We start from the raw sequence: 17,460 nt of genomic DNA, 5'->3' as shown, positions 1-17,460 counted from the left end.
TGATAGTATATTTTTTGTGCAACAGTTTCACGTGGCATTTTCCTCACTTGTTTACAGAAGGGAGACTTCAGCTGCAGCACCTCTGTTGACTTTGTGAGGAGTGTGGTCGGTGAGTCGGTAAATTGTTTCTTAAAAGGAACCCAAAAAGTTTAATTTGCCAGCCCAATGACAATGTGATGTCTTTTTTTCTTACCTGGGGTTGGGGGCTGTCCCTTAGGGGAATATCATTCAGCAGGTCCCTCTAAAAAAACAGCGATTGTGAAGCTGTCAACCTGATCTGCACATCAGCACAGTATTGTATTTTCACACAGCACTTTCTAATAACAAAGTTTTTATAAGCAAAACAAACTTTTTTTTCAGCGAGTTAATTTGGAAACACAACATTTGAAAAGTCCACAGGGCAAAACAGACAAAAGGTATTAGATCCAGGATAAAGCTGAGGATGTTACTCTGTTGCTTTAAGTTAGACACAAAGAAACATGAAGCTCACATGTTTTGAATAAGAACTCTTGATTGTGTTACCCACACCCACTTTTACACTGTGCAGTGGATGCTGATCTTTGAATGGCAAATGTGAAAGTAATACCTGTTTAAGGCAAGAGAAGCTGCTAATAATCCATTTATACTTTCACAGAACTCAGAGGAAAATGCATCCAAACATATATAAGCAAATGTAAAAGGCAATAACAAGTAACTAATTATTTGTTACTAAAAGAATGATCTGTTTTTAAAGGACATCTTTAGCTTATATTTAAGATCACTTTTCCCACTCACAATCTGTAATGAGTTCTTCAGATAACAACTACCACAAATGAATCCTTCAAATATGGGAAGACATCAATCCAAAGGAGGGTTTATCAATGGGCACCTTACAGTTGCCTACAGATAAATCCTGAGTTGTGAGGAAGAAGCATGTAGAAGCAGCATCTCAAGTACCACTTGAGATGTTGCTGAACACCTGGTCCCTCTCAAGGTGTTATTTAGTTCAAATCAAATATTTAGTATATGTTATCTTCGGTACCATTATAGAAGCACAAAATAAAAAAAAACTTACGAGCTAGTTCAGGCAGAAAAGTCAAGCTGTGCTGCGTCATACATACTTAATCACTAATACGTCAAACAAACGTACTCCCCCAGTCCTCCCTCTTTGGTGTGGCTGCTGTTGTGCATCAAAAGAGTGATGCTAAATTCAAACTATATTCTTCTGTTGTAATAAATAATTTAAATGAGTTTTAGAACTGAATAACTTTATCATCATAGTCATGTAAGGATAAATATATATGTTTCATATATAGTTATTGTCATATTTGTCTCTTTGTGAAAACCAACTAATTGCATTCAGTGAAATACTGTTAGTTCAGCACTTCAGATGTACTACTTTCTGCTTCTTTATACTCTGTTACACTACATTTGATAGGAATATTATACATTTTACTGTACTTGTGTTTATGATTTATTACCCTTTCCAAAAGAGCTAATTTACATTTTTCAGCAGATTCTTTCCTTTGCAAACACATTCATTATCTCATGCCATGTCAGATTTATTTAGAGGGGCTCAAGCACTAGACCAAGCCAGTGAACTTTACTCTATTAGCTAGTTCAAACTGGTTCTACAAACATCATGCACCGATTTAAAAAAAAATTATCCAATCATGTAAAATTTAGTAATACATAGTTTTATTGTGAAGTGGAAGTAGGGGTCATTACTTTCCTTTTACACTGTTGATTGTTGTGAAAAAGATATGAATGAATTTAAAACAAAAACAAAAGGTCATCTAACACATGACAGATTTTACTACCTAACTTGTTTCTTTTTTTTAATCTTTAGTTATAATCAAGACATGAAAAAAAACTTTTTTAGCCTGACCTCTAATCGTGTGGTTTTCTGTTGAACTCATAACAAATCTTTTCAGATGCACTCCAAAACTGGAACAAAACAACCAAGCCACACTCAGTTTTGATGAGTCTGTCCTCTCACCTGATCCCAGGACAACTATTCTCCCTGTGTCAGTAACAGGCTACTTTCTCATAACCATTATATTTATTTCAGGGGTTGCAGCTCATCATGTCTAATCCCCCCTGCAGCCATCTGGTTTCCATGGTGTTAGCCTGTGGCAGCTCCTGGGGAGGTGACCTATTACTGTGGATGGGGACCAGCTACAAGTGACAATGACCTGAGGGTGGCACTCAGAAAAATCCCTGTCATTTCTTCGATCGGCCTGACCTGTCATTTGGCCTGCAGGGAGATTAAAGCCATCAGTCTTGCAGAAAAACTCATCTTCAGGTGGTAATGACTTTTCTGCACCTTTTAATAAATGCAGCCAGGAGCAATTGGATGATATTCTCAGTCAATAAAAGTGATCAGATTCTGAAATACAACTTAAAGTTTTTATGTTTACCTTTTATTTAGTAGTTCTTTAGCTGTATGTGTAAAACTCATCAAACCACAGCTTCTGCTGTCTGCTGGCTCCATGTGGGAGGTCAGCTTAGTAACCTAACTCCACCTCAGCTCTGTGTGAAGGAGGTGGGCCAAGATAAGGGACTATAAGGAAGCATTCAAGGGAATTTGACATGGTTTGTTGGAGGGCTAAAACAATTTCCGGGCGTTGCATTTTTTGGCTCTGTTGAGCGTGACTTGATTCATAAAATCCTAATCATTTCTAAATTCTTCTTTTCACTTTCTCAAAATTTAGAATCACATCCCTAAATTTTCTATATTTCTAGCTAGATTAGACATTTCTTTCAGTGTGTGTCAAGACAAAAACTTATTTCACCCTCTTGCCTTCGTAGTTCTTGAGGTGTTAATGATCTTGGTTTCTTGGGTGTTTCAAACTCGCTATATTTTAGGTTTGGGTTAAAGGTCAGGAGGACCGGTCTGTTGGTATGACCTCCTGTAAACACGGTCACTTATACCAGTCTATGAATCATTCAGTAATCTGACCTTCTGGAGCTGGATGCTTACCAGCCTGCATCCTGGCAAAACTCAATTTGAATTGATTTCATGCACAAATAAGTTTGTATTCTGAGTCTGTACAAACAGATAGCAAAGTTAGCTACTCTAAATCACAGCATGTAATGTATTAAAATAGCTTTACAAACTTTGTTGTGTGAGCCAACAAGTTTTCTGGTTTGTGTGTGATCTGAGTTGCTGTTCTCTTCCACAGGATCCATGTTTTGCATTCCAAACACGCAGTGTTTTATGGCTTTTGGTGTCGGCAGTGGGGAAAAGCCAAAATCCAGGCTCTGTCTGCTGAAGTCATTAGGCTGCTGGTGGACAACCTCTGAAATATTTTACTGTTAAAGGCTCAGTGCCCAGGAACTCCCGCCCTCTCCCATGTGGACCCCCACATTCAAACCTCAGTTTGTACACACAAAGTGCAGCTGCATGGAAAAAAAAGAAGTATACCCAAGGGATACTTAGTGGGTTGTATACCCATTTTTTTCACTGGCTGACACAAAACACATCTCAACTCAAAGCATAACCTATCAGGCATTTCAGCTCACACACACGACACACATATGCCTCATATGAACTTAATTATACATTTAACAGTTGTCAGCGCCCCAAAACCGAGAACCTACGCTCCAAGCTGTATCACCTCCCACACCGTCATGCCCTGTCTATATATCTCTGCCTTGAAAAGAACAGACCCCCCTGAACCCCCATCCCACTCTAGCTCGTAGCAGCCCTGTTTCCCACGAGCAGGCATAGGGAAATGGCCCGGGCGCGGACACAGAGGTCATCTAACTGACTGCAGAAAACGAATGGTGTGCTCATCTGCTGATTGACCAGCATGAAAATCTGTCATTGTGGTTTTAAACACTTTCACAGAGGTGTCTGCTAACCTCTAACCCTGTGGCTACGGGGGGGAAAGAAGGACTGTGACAGTTCCATGTAAACACACACACATGCATAACAACAAATAGGCTGTGGTTTACAGCTTATGTAAAACCTCACAGTTAAACATGACTCATGTTGTAACCCAGCAGGAAAAGCCAGAAACCGTTTCAGTATCACTGCATCTACAAACAGTGGAGTCTTGCAGGTAATTGACCGGAGATCATCAAAGCATCCGACAGTGACACACACCTAACTGGAAGTGTTTTCCATTGCAGCAACAAATTTTCTTCTAATGAAAATGTCAAAGCGTTTAGTCAGCCATGATTTAACAGTTGGAGTGAAGAGGTTTGTTGATTTGTGGAAATATGATAAGTAGTGAATAACACAATGGATGCAGTGAGTAAAAATGAAGACATATACATTGTGAAATTAATCAGAACATGGGTGTTTATTGATCTAACCTTTGGGGAAAAAAATCCTCATATCAGGCATTTTTAGCAGAGGTGTCATGGTGGGGGCTGCAGAGCTCATGAGGCTAAACAGACTCCAGATGTTGAAGGAGAGCAGAGGACAACAGTGCAAGCGGCCTGACAGCAAGAGAGTACACAAGCAAGAGACGCTGCAGGCCCCCCAGGGCCCCACAGGGGACATGACTAACCGCTGGGTCATATCCGTCTCCTTCTTTCAACATAAAGTCATTCCTCTCTTTCCTCCTCTTTCTTTGCAACACTACGGTATGTGTCAAAGCCCTTCCTGGCAACATGCTTCCAACCTTCTTCTCATCAATACTGTATTTGCTAAATTTACTATTTCCGCTGCCAATTTGGTTCAAATCTACTCCTTTATTCTATGTTTCATCCCTTTCCTGTACCCTTCTCTCTGCTTGTGGCCAGTGTTGTGCATACTCTGCTTCTTCACAGTGATGCCTCTGTGTGTGGATTACAGAGGAATTTATTTACTGGAAACATGAATGCAAATTAATGCAGGACTAGGTTTATTCTTGCTCAAAGAGCTGGCTTGTTTTCCTGACAACTCCATGTAGCGGAAGAAGAGGGATCTGCAGTTTCTATCAAAGGTCCTCGATGACATTCACATGTGCAAATAATCCTGTATTTCTCTTAGGTTTTGATCAAAGCTCTTAATTTGATTAAATAATTCTGTTTGATGGTACAGGATTCATATCAAGTGAACAAGTGCTTTATATTTGCACATTTATGTAAAAGTAAGCTCAGTATGTTAACATAGGCAGTTGCTATTTCTGGAATTCATGGGATTTTTCCATCAGAAGGAATTATCTTAGCTATCAGTGGCTTGGATAGGATTTTACACACACACACACACACACACACACACACACACACACACACACACACACACACACACACACACACACACACACACACACACACACAAAGGTGCTGGAAATCAGTGCTACACTGCCATCTACAGCATCCTGAAGCATCACATTAACACTGCGTTCATGTCCGTCACTGCTGCATATACAATTTTTTCATCCCTATAGATGTTACAAATAAATTAAAGTACTTCTATATAGAAACAGTTAAGTCAGTTAAAACATGGAACAATAGACTGAGGCTTCAGTCTTTGTCCACTAAAGGTCTAACTCAGATGGGAAAAAAAAATTGATGTTGCATAAACAGCCAAATATGAACATGTGAATAGTCATTTGTTTAGAAAATAACTTCTAAGAAGCTGTAAAACAGCATTTCATAGGCATTTATAAACTCAACCACCTTTTTCTAAAAGGGAACAGTCAATCTCCGAAAAGTGTTGTAGTAAAAGCTGGATTTGATCAAGTCATTTACTGACCAGTTAGAAGCCTGAAAACAAGCTATACATGTAAGTTAGATTACTGGAAGTAATATGTGTGTATATACACCAGCCACAAAAAGAAGATTATGATTACATAATATACAATATAAATGATGCACAAAATACTGGAAGTAAAGCCACCCTACAGTGTTTACTTTAGGGTTATATCCAGTCACCCTAGTCCTATCTAAGCAAATACTTATGGTAATGTGTTTACTCCAGGCAAAGCAATTGATTGCCTTATCATGGAAGACTCTTTAGTTCACAGGTGGCCCAATAGATTAAGAAAATGAGGCACTGCAATGCCATGGAGAAGATAACATATATTCTAAAAAGCTAAAGTGATACCCTTGACAGGATTTAGACCCCCTTTACCATTTGGGCAACTTTAAAAGGTGGTAATAATTGTAAAGGTAAGTCAGGAGAAATTTGGCTAACAGTATAAAGGATGACTGACAACGCTTTTGCCAGAGGTGCCACAGATTTGTTTTTGTACCTCTTAAACTGGTGTAAAAAAAAAAATTACAATCCTGAGATAAAGTTAAGTTTTGTCCAGTTTGTCTTGTTGCTTTTCCTGTGTTATACACATTTTTAACGTAAATTTGTGTAATATATGTTGTGTCATAAACATAAACAATGTTTTGTGTATTTATTTACAATTTAATGAGTTTTTAAGATTTAAAGACTAATGAATAATAAGAATATCCAAGTAGGTTAACTTAAGGAAGCAAATTTTATTTTCACATTATAATAATTTAGCTCTTAATTTAACACATCAGTTCTCAATTTAGTCGTCATTCCTGTGCAGATTTATAGTTTGCATGTGTTAATGTATGCAAGGAAGTTGGTCAGTATGCAATGTATCACAATGATAGTTTGCTCTTATGTTAAACACATTTCTTAATTTGATAATGTGACCCTCCCTTCAGCCCTGAAAATTTTTCTTGCTGAGCATAACAGACTTACCAAAGAAGGCGTCTCCTACTACTATAGATGTGGTATATGCTTCAATTCTGTTGCATGAAAATTGGTAAAGTTGCAGTGGAGGATTTTTGGAAAGGGCTTGATAACATCAGTATATACTCACTGTCACAGAGCTATCAATCAGGCAGACATTGAAAAAAAATTGCTGTAGAATTTCATGACTGGCTTAAAGCTGGTGATGCATTTAAGGAGACTAATAATGTTTTAAAATTCTCCCAAGTATCTGTTACCCATATAACCCTTTTACCCAAGGTTATTTATCTTGGTCTTACAGTTTTGCAGCTGTTACTGAATGGACACCATTGTCTTGTAGGGTTAACAGGTTAAGTAAACTCATCATTTCAAGTCAATTGTTTAGTCAAATCAAATGTAATACATATTTATATTAGGGCAGAATTTTTTTTAAAAAAGTGATCGTATTAATTTATGGATTCTGTTGTGTATTTAGTTTGTGCATTTAGTAATATATATGTGTGTCACTGATTGACAATGGCATCCATAGATGGAACTCCACATGAAATTCCTGTTCTCGTGACCTGCAGCGTGTATCTGGAAGATGCCTGATTGAACACATCTTACTTCCTCAATCCCACCTGATTACCGAGCCGGCTTCCACTGACCCTGCCTCAGACGAAGTCACTCTGGCCCATTGTGACTAAGAGACTTCAATCAGAGCAGTGAGCCGGAGCTGTAATGACTTCCATCACATGCGGAAATTGGACCAAACTTTGCAGTGTTTGACTTTGTGACATGTAGCAACACACAATCAGACAGGTATGCATGGGCTGTCTCTCTCTCTCTCTCTCTCTCTCTCTCTCTCTCTCTCTCTCTCACACACACACACACACACACACACACACACACACACACACACACACACACACACATAGATGGTGTTCAGAAGCAGCTCATACTCATTTCTATTCTCCATTTCTCTTATCACTACTTCAGCAACACAGCAAGAATAAAGATGCTTCAAAATAAAGGATTGGTCATGTGTTTCATTTCATCTACGGCTCAGACCAATCCAATTATCTCTGAGGGGTGACATACACATCAACCCCCTGCAGTCCATCCTATCGAAATCAAAGGATAAGGCAGTAAAGAAAACTTCTCAAAGTTGGACCTCAATGGATTTAGTGATTTGTAGGTGATCAAACCTTTCACTGCTGTTGGCAAAACTGTCCCAGATACAAGAGAACAAACATGTCATAGAGTAAAATTCCTATTATGGAGTTCCAATATAGGTACAGGTTCCAGCAAGATGACGTGCAGAGAAGTATTTCTCCCTTTAAATCAGCAGTCAGCTGAGTGTTGTTGTGTTGGTGGCTAGAGCAAAATGTTTATGGTCAAGGTAAACTATTGATAGTTATATATGCAAGCATCAAAAGATAGGAAAGTTCGCCAAGGAAGTTTGTGCTGCGGCAAAGCTCCAGTCCAGATGTTCACATAGAGGGAGGAGGTGGAAAGACAAATATTAGTCTACAGGAAAGCTCAGAGGAGTGGGCTTTGGGTTTGGAAAAACATCAACAATGAAAGACTGAACACAAAAATTTGGTGAATGAGAAGATAAAGGGAACAGAACCCTTGTTCCAACTTAAGAAGAAAGTTTTGGCAGAAATATTTTAGTCATCTGGGGAAGAGTCTTTGTTCAAGAACATAAACTCTAAAAAGCCATCACAACATGGATGTTTACTTTGAGAAAACTTTAGTTTCTTAGCAAAGCTGTTCTTTATGTATTTATGCAGAGGGCCTAAAATGGAAAAGTTTGTTCATAAAGTATAATTTGTGCTGGGAAAAATGGGGCCAGCACCCTGTGAGGGAGCATCTTTATTTTAATGAACCACATGGAAAATATAAAAGGACTTATCTTAGATCGCTTCCCTGAGGATATCTTTTTCTGAAGGAAACATTATAAACATGTCTGTACTTATGATACATATAGGCCTCTTGAGTCTTAAAATGTATGGAAGAATCAAATATTTAAGAAGGAGGGTGGGGCATTAAGAGAACCAGCAGGCATCATTAAATACATTAGTAAAGCAGATTGCTGATACACATTTGTCAGCATGTGTTAAATAATCTAGTCACGTGTCAAGTTGAGAAGTGTCGCCAACCCAGTTAGCATGAATTTATGCTGTTGTATCAGGTTTTTTTCCCTTCTATGTCAAGGTCATGCTGGTGAAATTGTTTCTGAGATTTTCAGGGTGACCTCCTCAGCACCCCTTGGTCAAATTCTACTTATCAGTAAACCAACCCAGAGAAGCACCTATACTAGAGTAAACCAGACTCTCTGTGCCTCTGGGGCCCTGTCGAAGGAAGGGCTCTGGGTGTTAAGTGACACTGAATTGAATTAGCAAATAAAATGGACAGGCTGTAGCAGGGTAATTTACCATGTCAGCCCAAATCAAATTATCCCCGAGGTGCAGATGGCAGTGTGTCCATTACTACAGCTGAACTGGTAAATGCAGTTCGTTTTTATCTTTAGTCTGCCAATTTCTTTCTCTTATTTTGCGTAGGAGGAAGTATGTTAAGCAGCAATGATGAAATAATCACTGATTAAACAAAATTACTGCTCTGGTGTTTAAGAGGAAACTTAAAAGAGGCATGCCAGGAATATTCGGCATTGTTTTATGTTAACATAGATCACATTTTTGGAAACTGCAGATTATTGTCAATTAGCTGGATTCTCATAGATTAGAAAGAATCTGGTTCAAAGTGAAACAAGCCTGCAAAACTTCCGACAGTGCTTGAAACACTGTGAGATTCTAGCACAGCGGGACCTTTGGCTAAGCGCTAATCTTAGCATAGAGCCTTGTATCTTTAGGCACTTTGTTACTTTTGGAGGCTGTTGCATAAACACTCAGTTTGTTCCTATTTCTTTATTGAAATCAATGAAAAATACCTTATTTAACAGAGTTTAGCATGAATAAAATTGTGTTTTTGTAAACTTATTAGCTGAAAACTGGGTATGTCTCAGCAAGGTGTGCATGTTTCCTTAAGAAAATTGAGGAGGCTGGACAGTGGAAGAGAATGAAACTGGCAGTCCTAAAAACCTATCTGCAGCAGTGTATGAAAGTGATGTTCATAAAAGGAAACCCTATCCAAGGATTGATGAAGCCTCATCAGAAAAGGTCTCAGTGGAAGGGTGGCTGTCAAGGCGCTATTCTTAAGAAAGAGAAAGCGGGGAGAAAAGGCTGAAGGGTACTAATTCACACAAAAAGTGGACTGAAAATCAGTAGCAGCAGGTCTGATGTAGTGATGAATCAGTTTTTGAAATGTTTGGTTCAAATTGTTGGTAGCATGAATAGGAAAGTTCAAGAGAGAGGTGCAACAGTGAGTATCTACAGCCAAAAGGATGGATTAGAGTAAAAGGATGGAGACTCTGACGTGGTTTGGGGTTGCATTTCAGCCAGTGGTGATCGTGTCAAAGTTGATGGAATTATAACCTCAAAAAACTACAGTCAGATTTTGATTGACCAACTAGTACCAATCAGATGCTCTGGAAAGCATCTGATTGGTAACAGCTTCATTTTTCAGCGTGACAATGATCCCAACCACACTGCCAGTGCAGTAAAAGCATACCTGGGTAGAAAAACAGAGACTAGACCTCAACATTATTGATGCTGTGTGAGATCATCTTGACAGAAAACGGGACAAACGGCAGCCGACATCCAGCCAATATCTCAGGGAACGGGAGATGTCTGCCAGACAGGAAGATCGTGTTGGTCCAGGATTATATCTCATGCAAATCAGGTTCAGTGTCTGGATGTCTGAATACCTCTCCTAGACTTCAATTCCAGTATTTAACAGTCTGGCTAGGAGGCTTTATTTTGGATGTCTGTGGAGGTAATAGACATTCAAGACACTGAAATGTGATTAGTTGTTAATTTTGTTCAAAAGTTGTCAGTGTTAGTTGGTGTAAACGGTTGCCTGTTATAGCATAATGTTCATACATGTTATTGAAGCCACACATATGCCAAAACTGAATGTCTAGAAGAATCATAAAACCTTTCTGGTTCTCCAGGGGATGTTTTTACAGTGTGCAAAAAGCAAAACACATTTTTATAGGTACCTTAGAACCGTGCATTTTTTAAAAGAAAAAACAGTTGGACAAATCAAAATTCTGACCTCATCACTGAACTAGAAGAAAAGGTGAAAAAAATCCAATACCTGATATTGAATTTGGATGAAAGAAAGTACACAATATTCCCAGAGAGGGGTCAAGATCTGTACTGCACTCAGTGCCAATCTGCCCAATAATTGTTGATGAATTCCACTCAGTGCCACAACGATCATCTAAAAACACTAACAATGGACCCCCTGGGAACCATTAATATCCTTACAAAAATAAAATGTCAACCCACCCTGCAGTTTCTGAGAAGTTTTTTGTTTGAACGGAAAGGAATAGACCGGCAGATCAAGAGACTGAAAATGCCATTTTCAGTGACATGCTGCAAGCATGGCAAAAGATGTTGTTATCACAAGTGTTTCAACTGTAGGATAAGAGTTCAGCAAGGAAAGAGTAGCAGCAAAAGATTCAGACTCATTTTTGTGCCCTATACAGGCTTCCACCTATGATACATCAACCTCTCGCCCATCCCGTTAGACAAATATTTAGGTTCCCCTGATACATGTAATAAAACTGTTTAGACTGTTTCCCCAGTGTTTCACCTCAGAGGAAGGACATAAACTATTTCACAGCTCAAGAAAGAGAGGAAGCATGAAGCAAAAGGAGATTGAAAGCCTATGCACACCTTATCTAAATATTTAGGACATCTGCAGATTCTGGGTAACCTTTCCTGTCTTGTAAGATTAGATGTTTCCTGTGATATGGATCCTGCCTCATCTTTCCCATGAATACTGTCTCTTTTTTATCACTTTGTCCATCTGGTGGCCCATCCTGGCCCTATAATAAAAAAAATGCTTTAAAAAACTCAACAAAAGTCTTGCCTCTACTTTTAAAATACACAAAATAGGGATATAAATTAGAATGTAAAACGAGAAATAAAGATGCATGGGAGAGATCACTATGAGTCAGTCACTCAGGAGAGAATATATAACTGCACTTCTAACGTCTCTCACACTCTTCATGCACACGTGTCTGCCTTCTTCCCAGTGGAGCTGAGGCTTACATAAGTGGCATCACTGAATTAATATTTAAGGTTTGTTTTGGGGATGATGCTTCTTGCATTTTTTTTATGCTTGCCTTTCTCCCGTGATGATATTTCAATTGAGCTGTTACATCATCTGGATCACCGCCACAGATAAGATAAAAGAGCCCTGTGAGCTATTAGTGCTGGAAGTATGCTGCAGTACGGTCCATGTGATACGTGTTGGGAGCTAACGGGGATAGCTGCTCATTAATATGTCTCAGATGTGTTTCCAGAAACAGAAAGACTTACTAATCATTAATCTGGTGGTTATCGCCAAGGTTATTTATCAGCACTGGATTTGTGTATTTGTGTATTCATCTGACTGATACAGTAAGCTTGTATGGGTATTAAATTCTAATCTGAAACATTAAAAAAATCACATTTTATGTGCTTTGCACATACATAAGGAGTGAAATAGAGGGAATCACATGGGGGTCCTTCCTCATTGGTACAATATGATGTTCCTGACATCAACCCCGGAGTCCCTATTTTAGCCCACAGCTGACAGATTGCTCCAAAAGACATCGCCGGGCAAATGAGAGAGAAGCTGTAGGCTCTGTCTTTCTGATGACACCTTGATCATATCATGCTTTGATACAGATCTATCACAGTTTGAGGCAAAGCTCAGTGCAAAGGTAGATGGTGTTTCTGTTCTCCGTGACTATACAGTGCACATCAGTTTGTATTGCATGTGCATCAGCAGAGAACTTTTTTCAATATTGTAATGACTGCTCTTACATTACATCTTTGTGAATTTCCTCTTAGAGCTGTGCCAAGTTTTAAACGCATGGTTACTCTGTTCAGCTGACAAGCGGATCTGAAATGTATGAGTGGGGCCAGGGGTAAAGGTCCTCATTTACTGTGAGTACTGGGAATAAGTCACTGTAATTAGCTATTAATATTGCTGGCATGTAATTAATCTGTAATGAATAAATGGTTGCAGCAATTGCTGAAAACGGAGTATAATAGTATAATAAAATTACTAGTTTTATAAATGATATATCATATATCTTCTTTTATTGTTCCTAAGAGAAGATATTAATTATAGCACCCCATGACCCCACATATAACATCATATGTTGTATATTATGTAGTTGTTACTGATTACCAGATGTTTTAGAGGTTTTTACCTAATCGGTGAACCCACCCTCGTTCTGATGGCAACAAATACTCTGGTCAAAGTCCCTGGTGTCTCAGACACACACTCAAGTTTTTCATACAAGGGTTAAGTATTATAATCATCAGCTACATCAGCTACATGCACTAAAATCTTTGTTAACCATTTACAAAGTTTCATAAAGATTAGTTTTAATCTTACAATAACTGTTCACTTAATATTTAACAATGGCTTATAAAATAAAGTAAATATTAATGATATTGTAAACACTGTCTTTTAAAATGAAATTCTCTATATTCAATTGACTATTTATTTACCATTTATTAATAATATTATAATATAAAATAAGTTCTTGCCTCTTCCCTTATTCCTGAAGGTAAGTATAAGCAACCAGCACAACAAGACATCAAGATAAATTTGGCAATCCAAGTGGGATTTCTGTCTGAAATTCTCTGTCATTACTGCCACACATAATGAAAATCAAATTTCACAGTTTGGAAATAGCCTGAGCAAGATGATATGTCACATTGACTATGAAGTTATGAATTTGGTCGTGTCAGAGTTTGTGTCTTTAATCATTATTTCATTCTTTTGAGTATTTTCACCTCAGTCTGCTCATTATATTGCACCCTGGTTACTGTCAGTTATCTGACACCTTTGGGAAAAAATGAAAGTTGTGCTGAGGAATAATCCCTCCAACAATATGTCTTCTTGCAAACTTTATTATCACTATTGTGTCTTATTTTTTAATTCGAAGGGTTTTTGCAAGCAGAAAAAAATAGTTGATTTCATGCTTGGTTTGCCACCAAAAATGTTTCTTAAAAATATGAAAAAAAAACTACATCAATGTCCACAAATGTAATTACTTTGACATGTAAAGCTGAGCTGTCGACAGAGGCTCTTTAAAATGACTGTAACTTTAAGTAATGCCGGTATTCTCTGTTCTATTCTCATGAAAGAACACGACTTGTATTATTTATGCCTTTACCGTGGGTTTAAGACACAAGCAATTGTTCATAAAGAACTTCAAACACAAACCATCATCCATTTTTTCACATGGAACTGCACCAGTAACTTTTGGCACACCATCCACACTCCTGTTTTTCATGTCACCAGTCAGCTTTCTTGTCTTGTTGTCATGTGCCGTATATCACATTGCAGTGTTTTAGTATTCTGTCAGCTTCGGCCAGGACTATGAGTAAGATGGCTGTCTGCATCCATCTCCAGCACCCTGAGGGTTCCTTGGGTTCCTTCCTGTTTTTACATTTTTAACACTAAGCCTTTTTATACATTCAAGCCTCACTATACCCATGGTTTGTCTGAGAAATGACAGGGTGAATTGTAGGGTTGGATAGAGTGTTAGTCAGTAAGCAAAGAGAGAGAGGGAGACCAATTTTTGTGACAAATGATTAGAGTTATGTTCTCTGATTTTTCCTCCATTGATGGAAATAACTGTTCTCTAAGTTATGGTGTAATTGATTTGCACATTGAACTGTGCTGTTACATCCTTTTTTTTAAATTTATTGATATATTGTCAAGAGTGGGGATGCTTAAAATGCTGCAGAATGAAGGCTTTCATCAATCCAACGCTTCCAGCTGCATTTCAGGCTACACTGTGTTTTTTCTTTTTAAGTGAAGAAACAGTGTACGTCTGTAACTCATATGCACTATTCAGTCTATTGTCACTCAATAGACTTGTCCCTCATTGACTTTTTCCTTCCAGGTTGTGTAACATTTCTTCTTAAATTATGAATGAGATTACACTCTGGACTTTATTATGCAATACAGCATCCTAAGACCACTGGTGCTATATTCAGTCTGTCAGAAGTGCTGGTCACAAGACATCCCCTGGGAAAAAGAGTAAAAGAAGAGTGATGAATATTTGACATGCATTTAAGATGAGGACCTTTAGACTTTAGACTGTTTTAGCTTCACTTCTCAGCTAAACTTAAAAAAGTCCCAATTATTAATCCATTAAATGGATTGCCTATACACAGCAGTCTCACAAGGGCCATGTGAAATGTGGAAGGTGTGCTAAGGTGTAAAGGAAATAACACAATCCATTCTATTACCCAAGTTAATCGAACTTGGCAGATTGTCAATTTCATTTATGAGAGCAACTTTAAGGTTAACAGTTGCAATTAGGTTTGACATGGGGAGGGTGAAGGCAATCAGCAGTGTTAGACAGTGGATCTATAGCAGTGCATATGTAATTAATGCATTCAGCTATACCCAGAGTGTTCCACAGAGAACAAGCAAAATGCAAAGGCAGCTTTAAAGCTGCGATAAGTACAGCTGCAGATGTGAGTGCACTTTTTCTTTGTCAAAACCTCCTTTGCTGCCTTGCTCACTTGCATGCGAGTGAACTGCTAAGTGCACAGACCGACTTCATTTACTGGCACATCTCTTCTTTTAATGTTCTGCCTGGGTTTCTGCGCATGTGTGTACTTACAGTATGTGTCAGGACATGTGTGGCAGAGCTGACAGGCCATCAGAGTAGCTGTGGCAAATGAAAGCGATGCTCAGGAGGAGAGATGCCTGAAGGAAGGCTGGGAATAAACACCCAGATCTGTGACGCACTTTGAAGCGCACATCTAAGAGGAAAGAAGGAGGAAGCAGAGAGGAAAGGAACAAGTGCAGGGACAAAGTCTAAGTATAAGGAGGCTTTTTTCAAACCCTTATGGAGCTGAATCTTTAACTGACCAGACAGAAAGCCATCTTCCAAATGTACAGTAGCATTCTCTCAGGACTCAGGCTGATGCCAGCCAGTAACTCCTTCAATATCACACACATCTACATATGTACCTAAAGACACACACATGAACACTTTGAATCAAGAGAGCTACAAGGTTGACCTGTAGAGCACATCTTCAAACTGTTTTTTGATGTCAAAAATGTTTTCTTGTACCCTGGATGAATAAAGCAGGTAAAGGTAGCAGAACAAGCTGACAAGATGATGGAATATCAGATAAGACTGCCATGCCTATAGCATCGCCCAGAGGCACCGAGACAATGTTTCTACTAGTTCTTGACACAGACGAGACAAGAAACTGGGGTCCTCTGGGGCACACACGATGTTATAAGAGAACTCGGTGTTTCGCTACAGAACAAATATAGGTTTTAAAGAATGTATTTACTGCAGTGTAAGATTAGGGTCATGTCATTGTACCAGCATGATAAGAGGAGCTGAGATTACAGACATTCTTATCTAAAGCCCACCACCACTATGGGCAGCATTAGTCCGCTTACTCCAACACAGGAGTGTGTTGCGCACGCTGTTATCTACATGTGCACACCATACATGCATATGTGTGGTGTGTTATTGGACAGTCAGCTGTTCTATTTTTTTTCTTGAAAGTTTTAAATCGGATTATTAGCAGTAACAAAAATAAATAAATAAAAAACTTTTATCCCACATAAAGTTATATCATGTACATTGGGCATCTAAAATAGTGCAGCAGCCTCATGTCTGCTCTTGTTTTGGGTATATTGACACCTTCAAAGAGGAATTCTCCTTGTCATGCTTCAAGGAACTGTAGCTTGTAGCCATATAATCACATTTTTATTCTGAAAACCAAAATTCAGCTAAGTATAGATGCTGTTGTAAAAAACTACCACTTTCTTTGAAGGAACACACTACCAGATATTTTCGGACTGTGATTTAATATAGATATATAGAATAGACAAAATCAAAACCAAAAAATTAATTAATTAATACAATTAAATTAAATAAATAAAAACAAATAAGGATAACTGATAGTCTCTTTGGACAACATTCATTTAAATTAATTGAGCAAATTTACACTTTAAATAAAAATCTAAGTATTTCTAGCATTTGGATTTGTATTTTCATATTTGTCTATTACAAAAAAGCCCTAATTTTTTATTTTTTTTTTAAATGCACATTTTGTTATATTTTATTAGACTTGAGTTAGACCATAAACTGATCAGGACAATTAATAAATAATAATATGTATACTTTTTTAAAGTATGACAATTTTTTAAATTTATATTGAGTTCTTGACTGACTTTTAATGTTTAGTGTAATTGTAATGTTGTAATTTAGCACCTGCTAGCTGTGGAAGTTCATTATTAATAGCTGAAAACACAACACACACTCACCGAACACCACAAATATCCTCCACCCACACTACCCTGCATGGTGTAATGAGCATATAAGCAGCCAGAGGCCCGGCGAGGTTGTGAAACAGATCAGAGACAATCTTGATCCTTTTAGAGATGAGATGCTCTGAATGCAGGTCTCCCATTATCGGACAGCCAAACGATGCAGAGCACAACCCCATATTAATCCTAATCGCTTCAATGTATTCACCTGCACATTCTGAATTATTAAACCAGGATGTATTTATAGCCTTTTTTTCATGGCATTTAATACCATGAAAATGAGCAGGGATGCTGGAAGCTTCAGTAAACACCAGTGTGATCAAAGAGTGACACTCCGTGTGTATTATAAAGCAGGAGAAAGTATAAGAACGAGTGTGTGTATGTGTGTGACTGCAGGTTTATAC

The sequence above is a fragment of the Pelmatolapia mariae genome, linkage group LG23 (genome assembly GCF_036321145.2).
Source record: "Pelmatolapia mariae isolate MD_Pm_ZW linkage group LG23, Pm_UMD_F_2, whole genome shotgun sequence".
NCBI classification, from domain to species: domain Eukaryota; kingdom Metazoa; phylum Chordata; class Actinopteri; order Cichliformes; family Cichlidae; genus Pelmatolapia; species Pelmatolapia mariae.
Note: the sequence above shows the minus strand (reverse complement) of the source record.